Genomic DNA, 18950 nt, shown 5'->3' with positions numbered 1-18950 from the left:
TGTTTGAGATATTCGACAGTGGGGAAATGCTGCAGTTTCCCTTATCTGTAAAATGGGATGTACTTATCTAATGGACTTTGCTGTGACAGTCACATTTTATAATGTATGCAAAACACCCATTAGAGAGCCTGGCACCGAGTACCTACTACCCGCCAGTTGCTGTTGAGTTGGTTCCGACTGATGATGACCCCATGTGCATCAGAGTAGAATTAAGCTCCACAGAGTTTTCAATGGCTGATTTTTTAGAAGTAGATCATCAGGCCTTTCTTCCAAGGCGCCTGAGGACTGGAACCACCAACCTTTTGGTTAGCAGCCATGCACATTAACCATTTGCACCACCCAGGGACTCTGGTGCATAGTAAGTGGTTTATAGTATGAAAATTAGTAATAATTGATAGCTTTTCTTGCTGGTAAGCATGATTTTGTTCAGAAAGCAAATCAAGGATGCCAACAAGGATCTAGCCGCTCTTCACCTTCCATTCGGTGGGTTCTACTGCCTCATTCTGATCCTCCCTGCCCGGCGGTTTTAGGTCCATAGTGGCCCCATGTAGCCTGTTTCATGACACTGCCCTAAAGTAGGAAGAGAGAGTTAGAGACCTCGCTTCTCTTATTCAGGGAGGGAAAGCTTTCTCAAAAGCCTCCGGAAGATTTCTCTCTTAAGTTCCATTATCCAAAAACTAGATCCTATGCCTACAGGCAGAATTTACAGAAGGGGAAACTGAGGCATAGAAACACTTGCAAACAATTGAATAGAAACATGAATCAAACATGGTAACCCTGAATTGATCCCTTTTGCCTTTGAGCAGTTATTACACTTAGGTTTGTACATTTCAGTTGGCAATTGATCCTGCCAGGCTTCATAACTTCCTTGTGTTGCTGTCTTCAGCTGAAACACAAATCATGTATTCTGCTTTTGCTTTTTATGTCCCTCCCCAGCTCAGTAAACTTTACAGCCACCTGCCATCTGCAACATTTCTCTATGTTCATTTTTCCCTTTGACCTGAGCAGTCTCTGCAAAGCACAAATACAGTCAGGTTCCTGCTCTGTCTGTCCATCCCCTGACGCAGGATGTTCAGTTGTTGTTGTTGGGTGCCATCAAGTCAGTTCCGACTCATAGTGGTCCTACGTAAACAGAGCAAAACATTGTTTGGTCCTGCGCCATCTTCACAATTGTTGTTATGCTTGAGCCCATTGTTGCAGCCACTCTGTCAATCCATCTCATTTAGGGTCTACCTCTTTTTTGCTTACAGTCTGCTTTAGTAAGCACGATGTCCTTCTCCAGGGACTGGTCCCTGCTGATGTTCAGGATGTTCAGGGATTCCCAGTATTTACAGTATTAGTGTTTAAGGGTAGGAACTCTGGATTAACAGATCTGAGCCCAGCTGCAAGACCTCATTCATCCCAGTATCCCCTTGGGCCAGCTAATAATAATCTCTCTAAACCTCAGGTATCCACTTCGGATTTTTAGTTATGGATTCATTCATACCCTTATTTGTTTAGTGTTTGATCTGTCCTGCTAGATTAAGTTATGGAAGGATGGGGACTTTATCTAGAGCCCTCAAACCTGGATTAGTCTCTGGAAGACAGGTGGCACCCAAGAAATAATTGTTGAATGAAAAAATCTTGCACCCTAATGCCCTCCCATTTCACAGTTGTCAGGATTAAATGAAACAATGCATAGAGAATTTCCTGCAGGTGGTGGGTGTCCAAGGTCCCTGGGTGGCACAAACAGCTCTCAGCAACTAACCTAAAGGTTGGCTGTTCAAACCCACCCAGCGGCACCACAGAAGAAAAGCCTGACAGTGTGTTTCCATAAAGACTGTTGTTGTTGTTAGTTGCCATCCAGTCATTTCGAACTCACTGTGAACCCATGTGTAACAGAGTACAGCTACTCCATAGAATTTTGAAGGCTGTGACCTTTCAGAAGCAGATCGCCAGGCCTGTCTCCTCAGGTGCCTCTGAGTGGATTTGAACTGCCAGCTATTTAGCATGTAGTTGAGCGCTTAACTATTTGCACCACCCAGGGACTCCTTCCATAAACATTATAGCCAAGAAAACCCTATGGAGCAATTCTGCTCTGTAACACATGGGGTCACCATGAGTCAGAATCAACTCAACGCAAGGGGTTTGGGTTTTTTTTGGTTTAGTGGGTGCACAAAAGTTAGCTTTTCGTGGCTTTATTTTTTATAATAAAAATGATGAAGCATGAGTTTTCCAGTATGGCATCCAAATCCTATTTCAGTCTGACTCAAATTTACCTGTTAAGCCTCATCCTCCGTTCCTTGTGATAGAAACACATCTCATAATCTGACCGCAGGACCGTCCACTGTTCCCCAGATAAATCCAGAATGTGGACATCCCTATCCTTGGTACATGCTGGACATCCCTGCCAACCTCTCCTCTTTCTCTACCAGATTCATACCGTGTCATTCTTAAAGATCTGTCTTGGCTGCTGTCTGTATCCACCTTCTCCCTTGCCTGTACTAAATAATTGTGCTGGTGGTAGTCTCTGTGGATCTCCATCATCTAGGCACATAATGGGATTGTAGTTTCCTTCCTGGAGTCCCTGGGTGGTGCAAACGGTTAACACGCTTAGCTGTTAACTGAAAGGTTGGAGGTTCAAGTCCACCCAGAGGCACCTCAGAAGGAAGACCTGGTGTGATTTACTTCTAAAAAATCAGCCATTGAAAACCTGTGGAGCACAGTTCTACTCTGATATACCTGGGGCACCATAAGTTGGAGTCAGCTCAACGACAATTGGTACTGGTATTCTCCTTCCTATTTGAAGTTCGACATGGCGGTGACTTGCTGGGGCCAGTGAACGTGAGGAGAATTGTCACTTGTCATATCTGGCCTGAGCCTGTAAGAAGAGCATTTTCTCTTCCCCTCTGGCACGGTGACCTGCAAATTTCAAGACACCAGCTGTTCTGTCTTTATGGGTCCCTGTGAAACTTGTGTGAGCAGAGTCCCACTGTCAACCCACATGAGAGGAAGGCACTGAGATGGGGGTGTTTTATCTTAGCCTCCTCTAGTGAGTCCTGAGTTAGGGACACATTTTCATTCCTTCTAGAATGTTTCTTCTTGTGCAGGTGACATTGTTATAATTGCTTGTTGACTTGGCTGCCTCTCAGGAAACAGCTCCTGGAGAGCAGGACAAACCACTCCTCGTACCACTAAATATCCCCTGTGCCTAGTCTAGGGCATTCGTACACCACTGCTGGATGACACATAGATTCATGGGCATGAGGAGGGTAGAAGGGTCTCAGCTCTTGCAAGGTGGGAAGTGAAAGTACCATGATTATAAGCTGAAATATCAGGCTTTGAGGAGGCTGATGTTGTGATTCAGACATCTGAGTTGAGATAGGCAACTGCCCGTCATAGGCTCGTTATTGTTAGTTGCTGTAGAGTGGATTCTGACTCCTGGCAAACCCATGTGTGCAGAGTAGAGCTGCTCCATAAGGTTTTCAAGGCTGTGACCTTTTGGAAGTAGATTGCCAGGCCTGTCTCCCAAGGCACCACCAGATGTGTTCGAACCACCAGCCTTTCAGTTATTAGTCAAGTGCTTAACCGTTTGCGCCACCCAGGGACAACTCTTGTAGCTTCCTAAATGAATTAAAGTGACCTGAGAAAATGTCCACAGGGTTAGTTCATTGCTTCTCAGTGCTCTATCCTTTCTGGAGCTCTCTCATCCTAGACTTTATGTGTATCACAGGCTTCGAACTGGTTCAGACCAGTTCAGTCATGGTCGATGAAACAAAACCAGAAGAGATGAGAATTTTTAAAATTTGGGTGATCCAGAACAATAACCAGTACAAAAAAAAAAAAAAAAATTACAGGTCGAAGCTGTGGAATAGGGTACTGGAAAGACGTGTAGTGAGCCCTTTCAGGGACCTGATGCAGGAGATTGGATTGCTGCCAGGTCTGAGGAGAGCAACACACATTCAAAGCAGTGCAATCGGCTGCCATCTTTGAGCAGGGTGCTGCTATTTCTGACTCTGCACAAAATCCGAAGGGCAAGAGATTTGGTTGCCATGCAGTGTGTACACTGCCCTTGTTTTCTAAGAGGGAGATTAAGTTTCTAGTAGGACTTCAACCCATAATTTTTCCCATTCCAGTTATGGTTCCAGTTCACCCAAATTTTTAAAATTTGGGTCTGTTCTGGGGTTGCTTCCTCAGCCATAATTGAACCAGAAGAACCAGTTCAAAGTCCTGGTGTGTCAGCCTTCCTGAGCCTGGAAGACCTCTGTGCCAGGACATCCTCTCACTCTGAGTCCTAAAGGTGGAGCCTGTTTGCCTGCTTGTAACCCCCAGCGACTGTTCTCCTCCGTACACATTAAAAGAAGCAGGAGACAGTTACTGGGTTGTCATCAGGTCCTTTGTTGGGATTCCGGTTACACAGGCCACCAGCCTTGCTGTGATTTACACACAGACATGTTTTTAAAATCGTCTTCACCCACTGCCTTTTCTTACTTGAATTGTTCTTTAAGGCCCTCTGTGGAAGATGGTACAGAGGCTAATTGTTTCATAATAGTTATCCTTTAAGCACATTAGATTAAGAGCCACTTTATGCTTTTGAGTTTGCTTTTTCTTTGCTGTCTGTCTCTCTCTGCATACCAATCAACAGAGGAATATTTTCAGCTTTCACTGAAGAATTTTTTCTTACTTGTCAGTTTCTTGAATGTTGCAGTCCCTTTCCTTACTTATGGTAATTATTTAAAGCAGACAAGACTAGGTGTTATAAAACCAAAATTATTAATATTGCCATCCTTTCATTTTACTTGTCAAGCTAATATCGTCAAGCTACGATTGATTAGCTAATATCGTTGAGGTCTCGTTTATTGAGGGTCTACCATGTGCCAAATGGAAGCTGTGATGATTCAGTGGTAGAACTCTTGGCTTCCAAATAGGAGACCTGGGTTCAGTTCCCAGCCAGTGCACCTCATGAACAGCCACCATCTGTCAGTGGAGGCTTGCATGTTGCTATAATGCTGAACAGGTTTCAGTGGAGCCTCCAGACTAAGATGGATGATCTACTTCCAAAAATCAGCCAATGAAAACCCAATGGATCACAATGCTTCTATCTGTAACTGATCATGGGATGGTGCAGAACTAGGCAGTCTTTTGCTCCATTGTTCATGGGGTTACCATGAGTCTGGGGACGACTCCACGGCCGCTACAACAGCAACAACCACGTGTCGGGTAGGTGAGGTTTTTTGCCTGTACTGGAAAACAGCCAAACAAACCTGTTGTCGTCAAGTTGATTCTGACTCATAGGAACCCTAAAGAACAGAGTAGAACTGCCCTATAAGGTTTCCAAGGAGCGGCTGGTGGATTTGAACTGCCAACCTTTTGGCTCGCAGTTTGAGCTCTTAAGCATTTTTACAGTCCTTCCATGATGTAGGCAACATTCCTTTTTTACAGACAGAGAAATGAGGCCCAGAGAGGGAAGTAGCTTTCCCAAGGGCCCAGCACTAAGCCAGGATTTAAATCTAGGTTGATCTGTCTCCAGTTGCTTTGACCTTACCATCTGGTTCTATTTATTTCTCTATTTTCTTCTTTATATGCTTTACCCTGGATTTCAGTTGAAAGTGTCTTGTCCCCATCAGACCCCTTATGTCTTCTCTGAGAAACATATTCCAAACTCTCTCTTCATAGCCTCCTTTAAGTTGCTAAAATATTGTCTATTTTATAGCTACCTCCCTCTCACTGGATTGGAAGTGTGTGTCTCCATATCCATCTTTCCCCTTACATGGTGGGGTCCTTGGGGTGAGGCCCATCTTGTATCTGTCTCCCTCAACAGTGTCCAGCAGAGCACCTGCATCCAGGAGTCCTGGGTACCTACATCCTGAGGGGGTGGCATATACTCTGGGCTGTGTCTGAGTCTGCTCATTTTACAAGGCGAGGAGGGAAGGAGAAGGATAATAATGGTAAGAAGAAATCTGCTGAAATCCACTTTAGTGACTCACGCTATGAAAAGCCTTTCTCTCTACAAATTTAAGCATTTGAAGAAAAATTATGGAAAGCCAATCCAGAAATCTCACACAGTCTCCAAAGCCTCATTTAACCTGAACCATCATTCTTTGGCCAGTCCTACACGTTCTCAGCGGCATGTTGGACACTAATGAGTCTACTGGTTACGGTCTGGTACCAGGCTGGAGCGCAAAGCCAGGCTGTGCGTTCATGCAGGTTTGTCAGGAGGTGAAAGTGTGAAAGGAGAAAAGCAACATGACTGATGGGTCAAAGCAGATGCAGTCAGTTTTATTCTTTTGACACCTCTGCAAACTGATCGTCATGTACTGGCTCACAAAATGCAGGATATCAAGGCAGGTGTTAGCTTCAGCGATGCATTAATGGCCTTGAGAGAATATGAGTTTAAGAGGAGATCTTGAAAACTAGATTGTCATGGGAGTTCTCTCTCTCTCACATACACACACACATACACACACACATACACCAATTTTATGTAGCAGATTCCTCTCAGAAGTAACTGGAATGAGGTACTATGTGAGTGAACACCACTAAGATCCTATCAAGTGCAGTTGGCACAACCAAAGTGATTTAGAAAAATCTATGCTGCAGACTCCCACTTATTTTCTCTCATTCCCCAATACCTTTGTGTTTTCCTTTCATTAACTAAGAATTGGAGGAAAAAATACAGTTATTGGGAGATGATAACTCATTCCCACATTATTTTTTTTCCTTTATACACAAAACAGCCCTTCTCTAAAATGTAGCTGTGTTGGGATTCTTCTTATCACATAAGACGTTAATAAGGCCAAAATGATTTTTATGTGTGATGTCTGTATATCCATTATTCAGTTATCTATGTAGCTCTCTGCCCTGCTAACGAACAGCCTGTCCTTAGCCCCGTCACAGTCCTAACCCTCGTGTGGCCACCACTCTTGTGCTTCGTTCTAGTGATGACTAAGCATCCTTTAGCTGTTGTCACCTAGTCTAGCTGATCCACCACTTAATTAAATCCCAAGTTCAATCAGTATTCATTGAATGAATGCTGAATATGACCTGAGCAGGACCAGAGCAGCAAGTGCAGTTTGGAAGACCCTATCCAAGGTTAGACTCTTTTCCCTCTAAAGGCTATAAAATTCCCCTTATCAAAAAGACCTCAGTGGCTTAGAAATTCAATACAGGCTGCTGCCTTTAACCTATAAAGAGTTAGACTGATGCTGGTACATGTGACAAAACTTTGTGGTTTACTTTAAACAGTATTTGTTTGCTTTGAATTTTAGATAGTATTATTCTGTCAAGACAAACAAGTGTATGTTTCTTAATTCTCTAAAGATTTCACACGTTAGGTGGATGTAAAATGGTATATAGTCATAGCATATATAGCTTATTCACTTTCCTTTGTAAACAAGGATGCTGAGGCTCAGAGTATTTCTATGACTTTCTCCAGGTCACAGAGAAGTCAGGACAGAACTCGGGGCTGGCTGCTGGCTCCTAACCCATGATTCAGCACGTTAGTGCACTGGTCCTTTCAAGCGAGGAAGATTTTGTGGAGATGGATTTTATGTGGCTAAAATTATCTGTACTAGCCGTGGTATTGATTACCTGAATAAGATCTTGTTTTTTTCCCCGTATCTGCCATTTATTTATGTACTTATTTATTTTTATTGTGCGTTAGGTGAAAGTTTACAGAGCAAATTAGTTTCTCATTCAGCAGTTTATGCACAAATTGTTTTGTGACATTGGTTGCAATCCCCATGATGTGTCAACATTCTTCCCTTTATCAGCTAAAACCATGGAAGATGGAGCTCTGACAAGGACATTGACAGTAACTGTCACTTAATGAGTGTTCTCTATATGCCAGGCCCTCTCCTTAGCACTTTATGGGGTAATAAACAGAAAAGAATGTTGCCTGGTCCTGTGATTGGCACTGTTACCATCCCCATGTTTCAGATGAGAAAATACGGCACACACAGATCACAGGACTGGCTCGTGGTCACACAGAGGGAGTGAGGGAGGAGCCAGGATTCAAACCCACACTCCAAACACCAGCCTGCCCTCTGAGCTCCTATAACTCATCTTGACTATTCCCACCTTTGTCCCCCTGAAGCCAGCTAATTTCAGATGTTTTATTTAAGTAATAATAAATAGATAATATTTTGAAAGTATAAAATAGAAATCATTTTGCAAAAAATACTCAGAAGGAATACATGATCAGATAGGTGATGATTTGACTTAACATATACCATTGTACTTAATCTGAAGCCATTGAAACTATAGCAGGAGAGATGATTACAGAGAAGGTTGTATCATGTGCAAGATCTAGGTTTGGTTCCCCTGGAAGATCAAATGGCATCTAAAGCTTTCAGGATGAGTGAGATAAAAATGCGGGCATCACCTGTTTAAAGTAAAGCCATTAGAGATCATTTAAATATTCATTTTACAGAACCTGAAGCTTCAGAAATAAGGAATAGTCAATTTGAATAATGTTTTGTCAGAGTTCTCAAGTAAGAAATGAACAGAAATCACAGTGGTATGTGTGTATGTGTGAGTATGAGGCAGGGGGAAAAATAAAACAAAACTAGGCACCATTGGTTTATTCAATGCTGTCACATGAACAACAGCAGTTTAATTTAGAAAATGAAATAAATCTGAACAATGTAAAATCAAAACCAGCTCAGTTTCCATACTTTTAATTACTCTCATGCCTGTTTTGCCACTAAGCTTCTTGCAGGTATGGATGTGTCTTTGTCACTGCTCTTCCCCTGGTGGTTTTTTGCCATGGCCATACGTACTAAGTGCTCATTTAAATGTTTGTTTTTAAATGAGCAAGTTAAACCAAGAACAGATGTATCCTGAAAGAAAGGCGCAAACAAGCTTGCTGGCCAAGCCTTGGCAGAGGTTTCCAAATGTTTCCATTCATTTGCCCCAAGGTGAAGCCTGTAAGTGGAAGTGCTGGGATCCAACCTCAGGACATTCAGCCTCATTTCAGTTCTACAGAGCCTGTTTTTCCTCTACTGTATTTCTGACGCAGAGCCCTGGTGGAGCCGTGGTTAAGATCTATGGTAAGCTATGGCTGCTAACTAAAAGTTCGGCAGTTCGAATCCACCAGCTGCTCCTTGGAAACACTATAGGGCAGTTCTTACAGAGTCCCTATGAGTCAGAATCGACTCGATGGCAACAGGGTATTTCTGAAGCAGAAGAAAGATGTGACAGTCTGTTTCCCTTAGGATTTATAGCCTTGGAAACCCTATGGGGCAGTTTTACTCCACCCTACCAGGGTCACTGTAAGTCGGAATTGAGTCAACGGCTGTGGGTTTGGTTTGGTTGTTTCTGACTTCCTCAGTAGGGCACTGTAGCTTCTCAAGTAGTGGTGCCTGCTGGCTTCTGCAGCCTCATCTCTGCAACTCCCCCAGTAACCTGTGCTGCCCACAGCAAACTTCAGCTTATGCAGATCCTTTCATCCTGCCTCATTCATCTCCTACTGCAAACTCCACCTGGAAGGAAAGAATGCCCCTGCCGGATTCGTTGTTGTTAGAGGCCGTGTAGTCTCCCTGACCCATGGTGACCCCATGCACAAAAGAACAAAATGCAGTCTGGTCCTGTGCCATCCTCATAATCAGTTGCAGGTTGGACCCTTGCGATCCATAGACTTTTTATTGGCTGATTTTTAACAGTAGATTGCCAGTCCTTTCTTCCTAGTGTCTCCTAGTCTGGAAGCTCCACTGTTCATTATCATATTAGCACGCAAGTCGCACTGAGAGATGGTTGGTGGCTGCACATGAGGTGCCTTGGCCAGGAGTCAAACCAGGGTCTCCCACCTGAAAGGTGAAAATTCTACTACTGAACTGCTGACTGCCAAGCAAGCCCCAAGTCTCTTCCATGATTGTGCCCCAACATAGCCTTTGTGGAATCTTATCAGGTGCTCCCTGTTGCTCCACCAGCATGCTCTCGCTCCCCTGGGATCTCTCCTAAACCAAAACCAAACCCGTTGCCGTTGAGTGGACTCCAATTCATAGTGACTCCATAGAACAGAGTAGAACTTCCTCATAGGGTTTCGAGGGAGCAGGTAGTGGATTCCAACTGCCAACATTTTGGTTAGCAGCCTGAACTCTTAACCACTGCACCACCAGGGTTCCAGGGATCTCTCTTAACTGTGTCTAGATTCATTTCACACTCAAACAGTGATCAGTTCTCTTTCATGTGTTATCTTTCCCTTTACAAGGGGTTTCTTGAGGTTAGTAGCTGGATTATCTCTGTGGCCCCAGGTGCACGGTACAATAGTAGAAACATTTCGTGAATACCTTATAAAAGTGTGAGTGGTCTTATGTTGATGTTACTGTTAGCTGCCATAGAGTGGACCCCCAACTCATAGCGACCCCATTTGCAACAGAATAAAGCACTGTGGGGTCTGCACCCTCCCCATGCTCAGTTGCAGATCAGACCATTGTAGTCCACAAGGTTTTCAATGGCTGATTTTCAGAAGTAGATCTCCAGGCCTTTCTTCTTGGGAGTGGTCACTTATAGGCAGAGTATGGACCTTAGGTCTCAAAGTGGCTGCTCACATCAGTCTTTGCACGCTTGCCATACAGTTTGCTTTTGTTTGCATTTTTTTTTTCTTACCTGCACTGTATTCGGCAACTAATATTCATTTATTGCATTCATTAAAAAATCAGGAGTTTCTACATAAACATGCATAGCTGAATCTTGAAAAATTCAAAGATGAGATGATACTGCTCCCACCTTTGCAACAACACCCATCTGCTGAAGTCCATAGCCCCCACCCTCTTTACACAGACCATGTGCACTGCTGCTTGCCACCATCCCTGCCTACCGTCATACGTTGATGTCATCTGAACCCAGAAAGCAGTTATGTTTGCTACCTCTGGAAAGACATGCGTGGCAGAAGAGGTCCCAGGCAAGCTCCTTTTCTCTCCTGTTTCTTCTGAGGGCTGGTTCAGGTAATGAGGCGACCGATTCTCCACCTTTGCCCAGGCAGGAGAAGAATTTTCTTTGGTTTTCACATATTTATTTTCAACTACAGACTACAGGTAGACTCTGACTAACAATGTATTTGAGTTACCATGAACCCTACTTATGACCTCTCTCTGTTTGTTGTTTTTTAACATCTCTTGTTAGTAATATGTACTAATACAATATTGCAGCACGTAATTTGCTGATGTTATCATTCTTATGCCAACCCCCAAAGACAAATAAAGATCAAATTTATAAAGATGCTGATAATAAAACCCCTTGCCATCGAGTCGATTCTGACTCAGCAACCCTACACAGGACAAAGTAGAACTGCTCTATAGGGTTTCCAAGGAGTGACTGGTGGATTCGAACTGCCGACCTTTTGGTTAGCAACTGAGCTGTGTGCCAACCAGGGATCCCTGATAATAAAAGGCAATAATAATAAAATTATTATTCATTATAATAATAATGATAATGAAATGAATAATAATAATGAAAAGAAAAAAAAAGAGGTATTCAACTTACATTAGAACTGACTTGACGGAGTTGTAGGAACAGAACCCTATTGTAAGTTGGGGTCTAGCTGTATACTGGTGTTCCCTGCCCCAACACGGAAGAAGCACAAATTTCCAGGTGGTTGGGGTCCAGTGGGATGGGACTCAGGAGACCTTGGTTTCTAACTCAGTTCAGCCCTTGCTTGCTTGACCTCTGGGTTCCTGTTCTCTGCCTACCTCAATTTCCTCGTTTGCAAAATGATAAGACAGGATAAGATGACGGCACATAGCCCTTTGCTCTGATGCCCTGTGTGTCTTTCGTGGCCATTTGTGCAAAATGCATGGGGCTAGGAGGTGCTGGGAAGATGAATGTCTGTTTTTCCCAGCGAGCGAGGCTCATGCAGCTGAGACAGCGCCTCTCAGGAGGCTGAGTTCCTTCCTGGAGCAGAGAATGAAGCCATACACACCAGAGTGGGCTGAGGAGTCCTGCTCCTGTCTCTGGCATGCTAGTGCGGCCCCCTCTTCTACTCAGCTGCACGGAGCAATATGAGAAGCCCGTCCGCCCTCCTGTCACAGAACTCTCCACTGTGCTCCCCGTGCAACGCGCTCGGCTTCTAATGAAGGATTTATTTAGGTCACTGCTGCCTTCTGTGCACAGCAACGCAGATTGAGCATGTGGAGAAGAAGCGGCCCCTCCTCCTCTTCCCTCATGGGAGCCGGCTGCTGTGCACACCTAACATCTCATCACTCACTCCTGGGGCATTTAGCAAGCACCTACTGCATGCCCCTTCACAAGGAGAGAGTGGATCATTCTGGGGTGCCACTGTCCTTTCTTCCTTGAGCCTCCGCCTGGTTGAGTCACTGCAGTATTGGATTGTGGGCAAATGTGTTTGCCTAATTATCATCCCTGGATTCCATGTATGCTGCACAATGTCCTTTTTTTAATTTGAGATAAAAATAGCTACTGTGATTTGAGGGCTTTCCACGGGCCAGGCAATATACTAAGCACCTCACATACACTAGTTTATTTAATCCTAACAATAAGTATATGGCAGCAGTGCATTCGATCTGAGGCTCCGAGTTTCAGGACCATCCTGTGGATTTTAAGTGTAAAGCTGAGATTTGATCTCAGATTTTTTTTGGCTCTGCAGGAGAAAGATGGGGCAGGCCTGCTTCCACAGAGATTACAGCCTTGGAACTCCTTTGGGGCAATTTTATTCTGTTCTGCAGGGTCACTGTGAGTTGGAATTGACAATGGCAATTTTTTTTTTGCTGGGGGGTGGCTCTGTTAATTCCAGCATTTCCCCTGCCTTCCCTCAAGCACTGATAATACCACTTCTGTGGCCTGACCCTCTCTCTACTTTTTCTACAACAGTTATTTTCAAACTTGGATTTAAAAACCAACTACCACAACAACAGGCAGAAACAAAAAGCGGAGGAATAATGCATGCCTCCTGCTCAGGCCTAATAAATCAGAATGAGGATGGGCACAGGCATTAAAAACTCATGGGGTTCTTGGCATTCCAAGAGCTGTGGACCAGCTTCCCTGGGAGCTTGCTAAAAAAAAAAATTGTCATCATGAGTTGAGTCCAACTTATGGCACCCCATGTGTGTGTCAGAGTAGAACTGGGCTCCACTGGGTTTTCAGTGGCTGATTCTTTTGAAGGAGATTACCAGATCTTTCTTCCAAGGCACCTCCCTGTGGACTCGAACCTCCAACCTTCTGGTTAGCAGCTGAGCACATTAACGATTTGTACTACCCAGGGACTCCTTAGGGCTTGTGAGAAACGTGGACTCCCCCTGACCTCCTGGCTTAGAATCTGCATTTCTAACAAGATCCCCAGGTGACTGGTGTGCATGGTCACCTTTAGGAAGCACTACACATTACACACAGCCTGGGCTGAGGACCAGAGCAAGGGCGGGGGGAGCGCTTTAGTAACCTCCTGTTTGAAGCTCCTTATCCAGACCCTTTGGCCCTGAAGTCACCTCATCTGGAGGAGAGTGTTGTGTGGGTTGACTTTACACTGCCCTATGGGACGGCTTGCATTTATCATTCCCAGTTTATCAGGAAGGACTCAGAAACAACACTGAGATTTAAATCTTCTGACCCAAAATCCCTGCTCCTGTTAACCACACCACGTTGCCCTGCTTGGCTTGCTGAGAAATCTCTTTTCTTCAATCCTGGTGACTCCCTCACCCGTTTTCCAAGAGTTACGTTCATTCTGCCAGTGACTTTTGGAGGTATGGAATCTCCTAGCTTTGCAGTGGATGCAAGGGAGAGCAGAAAGGCTGAAAGAGGGGGACACTTGAAGAGTCCTCCTCTTTATCAAAGGGAAAACAGGGCCAATTACATGCCCCCCCACCCCCTCCAGACAGTAAATGTGACCCAAGGACTGACCTTTGGTCCTTCTTCTGAACTCTTTTCACCCTACCCCACACCTCCCAACAATTACCATAAGTAAATCTAAAAAAAACTGAATGTCAACATTTGTCAAAGACCATCATGTGTAGGCAATTTCAACAAGAAATATTTATGCAGGTCTTCCAATACCAGTCAGTAGACTGACAGGCACAAGCGAAATCTCTTTCCCATTTCTGGGTTCTCAAGATGACCCGCCGGGGGTGGAAACGCAATAGCACTGCAATGTGCTTTTAAGCAGTTGTGCAAAGATGAAAAGGAAGACATTTTTTCACTCTTAAAGATGAGCAAATAATCTTATACTGTCGATCGTCCAGGAGTTTGGTTGGATAAGAAGTGACATTTCTGTTGTTCAGACTGTCTTTACTAAGTTTTCGGTACATATCTAGAAACTTCAGTCTGTCAACACAATGGGATGCTTGGAAAGGAGAATTCTCTCATAGCAGTAGAATAGATCTTTTTTCTGCTGTCTTATCTTCTGAGCAAGTTCTCCCTTCTGCCTGGAATGTACTCCCCACATCACCATTCAAAAAGAAAAACATGCGGGCTTAAAGGTAGTTCGTGGAATTTTAGTTTTGACACATCCTTGCTCTGTGACCTTGATGAGGCTATTTAAACTTTAAGAGCATGTTTCCACATTTTTCACATAGAGGAGGGCAGGCCATTAATATTTGTTGAATGCCTACTCTCTGCCAGGCACAGTGCCATCTATTTGACAGGTGTAATCTCATTTAACCTTGACTGCATTTCTATGAAGTATGTTTTAGCCCATTTAACAGAATGGCACATCGAGACCCAGAGAGATAAGAAACTTATCTGACGTCACTTAGCAATAGGAATTCTAGCCTGGATCTGTCTGATTGTAAATGCTTCTTTGCTTTTCCACTACTCTTAATCACATTTTCATCACTTTAAAACATTTTTCTAAAAAACGATAAAATGGAAATAACCACTTGTTATAGTAGAAGTGAGGATAGCAAGACTTTGACTCACTTACTTTGGATGTGTCATCAGGAAAGACCATTCGCTAGAAAAGGACGTCATATTTGGTAAAACAGAGGGTCAGCAAAAACGAGGGAATCTCTCAATGAGATCGATTAACACAATAGGCGAAAGAATGGGCTCAAACATACCAATAATCATGAAGATGGCGCAGGACCAGGTAATGTTTCGTTCTGTTATACATAAGGTTGCCATGAGTCCAAGGCAAGAAACAACAGCAACAGCTCTTGTTGCAACTGTTAAAAGAGGTAATATACACACAGGTGCCTACTGCGTGACACACAGTGGGTGCTCAGGAGGTGCTTTCTTCCTTTCCAACTCTTTTGTTAAATCACATTAGCTACTTGTGGTCGGGTATTTTGATCAGCCTGTTCCCTGGGTGGCACAAACCATTTGCATTTGACTACTAACCTAAAGGGTGGTGGTTCAAACCTACCTAGTGGCACTGTGGAAGAAAGGCCTGGCAATCTGCTTTCATAAAGAGTGAAGCCAAGAAAACCCTATGGAGGCGTTCTACTCTATAACATGTGGGGTCACCATGAGTTAGAATCAACTCAACAGCAATGAGATTGTTACCCAGGTAGAGCTTCTTGGTTGTGCCAGCAGTCCCGCCATCTTTACTTGAGGCACTGTGAAGGCATCCTTCAGACAGAAGACAGGCCTGAGCCTTCTCAATGCATTAAATTTACCTCTTGTGAAGTATTCTAGTTATTTTATTTGTGAATTCCTTCCATTGGTGAGACTGAGAGAATGTATTATACTTAATTACATGTGAAATCTAGGCCATGACGTGAATTACGCAATGAGACTTAAGGAGAAAATTAAAATATTTTTGAAGGGTTACTTTATAGCTTCCCCTCCTTTTTTAATTAGAATATTTTCTACACTCTCAGGTGATCTTTTCCAACCTACATTAGAAATTTTCAGTCTCCTTTACAACATCTGGTTTCTGTTTGACTCTCTAGGGAATGTGACCGACACTACCTTTTAGAGGCAGCCCTTTTTCATAGTCGGACTTAGTTTTTCTTTCTATTAAATTAAAATCCTTTCCCTGTAACTTCCAGCCATTTGCCTACCTCTCCACTGCATTCAACAAGTTTATTCAGCAAATAGGATCCAGCAGTGGTGGTTTAGTGGTAGAATTCTCATCTTCTGTATGGGAGGCCCGGGTTCGATTCCTGACCAATGCACCTCATGTGCAGTCACCACCCAACTGTCAGTGGAGGCTTATGTGTTGTATGATGCTGATCAGGTTTCAGTGGAGCTTCCAGACTAAGACAGACTAGGAAGAAAGGCTTGGTGATCTATTTCTAAAAATCAGCCAATGAAAACCCTGTGGATCACAACAGTCAGATCTGAAATTGATCACGGAGATGGCCCAGGACAGGACAGAATTTTGTTCCATTGTGCATGGGTTGCCGTGAGTCTCAGGGGCTGACTCCACAGCAGCTAACAACAGCAACAGCCTACTACGTACCAGAAATTCTGCCAGGGAAAGACACAGACAAGGAGGCTCTGCAATTTACACTGCTGGGTGGAGAGACAGATGGTAAACATGGAAATACAATTCCAGATGGTATATGAGGAATATACGATGAGAAGGTGGTTAAAGAAAGGGAGTGGGTTGATATTGCAGGGAAAGCCAGACATTTATAACAAAATCTGAAATATAATAAAGAGCCAGCCCCAGAAAGCCTGGGACACAGCATTCCAGGAAGGGAAAAATAAAAGAAAAAACAGCTGTCATCCAAGTGATTCTAACTCATTGTGACGCCATGTGTATAAAAGTAGAACTGTGCCCCCTAGAGTTTTCAATTGCTGATTTTTCGAAAGTAGATTGTCAGGCTTCTCTTTCGAGGCACCTCTGGGTGGACTCGAACCTCTAACCTTTCAGTTAGCAGCTGAGCACTTAACTGTTTGCACCACACAAAACTCTTTCCAGGAAGAAGGAATAGCAAATGAAGGGCCCAAAGTCTGGGATGAGTGTGGTGTATTGAACGGAATAGAAAATTCAATGTGGTGGGAGCTTGGCTTGATAGAGCAGAGTAGAGGTGAGGGCAGCAGGGCAGGTGTCCAACCTTGGGGCCTCTGGGACCTGGGAAGGAGTCTGGATTTAACTTCCAGTGTAAGGAAAGACTCCTTCTGGAAAAGCCGGTGGGCTCTCCTTGTGTTCTGCATGTCTGACATGCAGCTAACATCTTCACAGTGGGGCCCAAGGAAGCCTAGTGGTGCTGATGTGAAGGACTCCTGTCTTGAATTCTTAAAAGTCAGGGCCTGGTTGATCACGGCAGGACAAGGAAAACAGCCTCTCTGATAATGGAAAGTCAGCAGAGGTTGGGCTGGATCTCTCTTCAGACCTATAAAACCTATCCTACAAAGGGAGGGAGGGGGTTCATTTTGCCTATCCTAGCAATTCTGATGAGTTCCAGGGTGGTGCCAATGGTGAATGAGCTTGGCAGCTAACTGAAAGTTTGGTAGTTCTAGTCCACCAAGAGGCACCTGGAGAGAAAACCTTGGTGATCTACTTCCAAAAAATCAGCCACTGAAAACCCTACGGAACACAGTTCTACTCTGACACGCATGGGGTGGCTGTGAGTGGGAGTTGACTCAATAGCAACTGGTTGGTAGCAAGTCTGTGGTCTTCAGAGAAATTCTGTCCCTCATCAAAGAATTGGTGCCAGGCATGTATATGCAACAGCACCAAAGAATCAAGCCTAGGGTCCGAGGAACTACTTGCACACCAACTCCAGGCATTGCTGGGGAGTGAAAGAGACAGTGAGGTTCCCTGGCTTTACTGCCCAGACTGAGTTTGAATCCTAGTTTTGCCTCTAACTTGCTGGATGAACCACTTAACTTCTCGGGGTCTCACTCTCTCATAATGATATGAGTTCTCTTGAGAACTTAGCAGGGAGGTTTCTAGAGAACCCCGTGTACAAACTTGCCAGTCTATTCTCTGTCCCGTAACAAACCCCTCAGATGGGAGCTGTGAGCATTGCTTTTGTCAAGTGACTTGGCCTTAGCTTCAGAATCTGTGTCCAGGTCCCTGCCAGCTAAGGGCTCCCCCCTCTCTTAAGGGCCCACTTGTTCAAGATTACCTGATTAGCTTCTTGAGGGAGAATAATGGATTCAGCTGTGTGCTACCTACTGGTTCAAACTTGCCTTCCTTATCTTTTTCCTATTCTGGAAGCTTCTAAGCTGTGAGTAGGTTGGGGGTTCTTACTATTCAGAGTGTGCTTTCTGTATTTAAGGAGCTCTCAGATTAAGAACTGCCACTGTGCTCAGTGCTCCGTATCTCTGTGATGTCCACCTCAGCCACACGTGGCCACTGAGCACTTCAAATGTGGCCAGTCTAAATTGAAATATGTGCAGACACACACTTGATGGTGAAGACATCGTACAAAAAATGCAAAATATCTATTTTGTAATGTATTTTATGTGTTAGTGTGATAATATCTTGGATATATTGGATTCATAAAATATATTATTTTACATTTTTAATGAGGTTCCCAGAAAATTAAAAAAGAATACATACGTGGCTCAGATATTTCTGTATGAAAGTGCCAATATGCGTTATCTTATTTTGGTCTCGAAGTAACCATTTAGAAATTTAAAAAAACAAGCCTGAGACCAGAAGAACTAGATGGTGCCCAGCTACCACTGCTGGCCACCCAGACCAGGATCACAGTAGAAGGTGCCACTTAGAGTGGGAAAAAGAAAGTGGAACAAAATTCAGATTCATAAAAAAGACCAGATTTACTGGCCCAGGAGACTGAGATTATGGCCCCTAGGCACCCTTCTAACTTGGAACTGAAGCCATTCCTGGAGATCACCTTTCAGCCCAATAATAGACAGGCCTATAAAATAAACAATAACACCGGTGAGGAAAGTTCTCCTTAGAATACTCATCTATATGAGACCAAAAGGACAACATCTTCCCAAAAGCAAAGATGAGAAGGCAGGAGGAAACAGGAAAACTGGATGAACATAAATGGGGAACTCAGGGTGGTAATGGGGAGAGTGCCGACACATTTCAGGGATTGCAACCAATGTCACAGAACAATTTGTGTATAAATTATTGAATAGGAAACTAATTTGCT

The sequence above is a fragment of the Trichechus manatus genome, unplaced genomic scaffold, assembly GCF_000243295.1.
Source record: "Trichechus manatus latirostris isolate Lorelei unplaced genomic scaffold, TriManLat1.0 scaffold00150, whole genome shotgun sequence".
NCBI classification, from domain to species: domain Eukaryota; kingdom Metazoa; phylum Chordata; class Mammalia; order Sirenia; family Trichechidae; genus Trichechus; species Trichechus manatus.
This window is presented reverse-complemented; position numbering follows the sequence as displayed.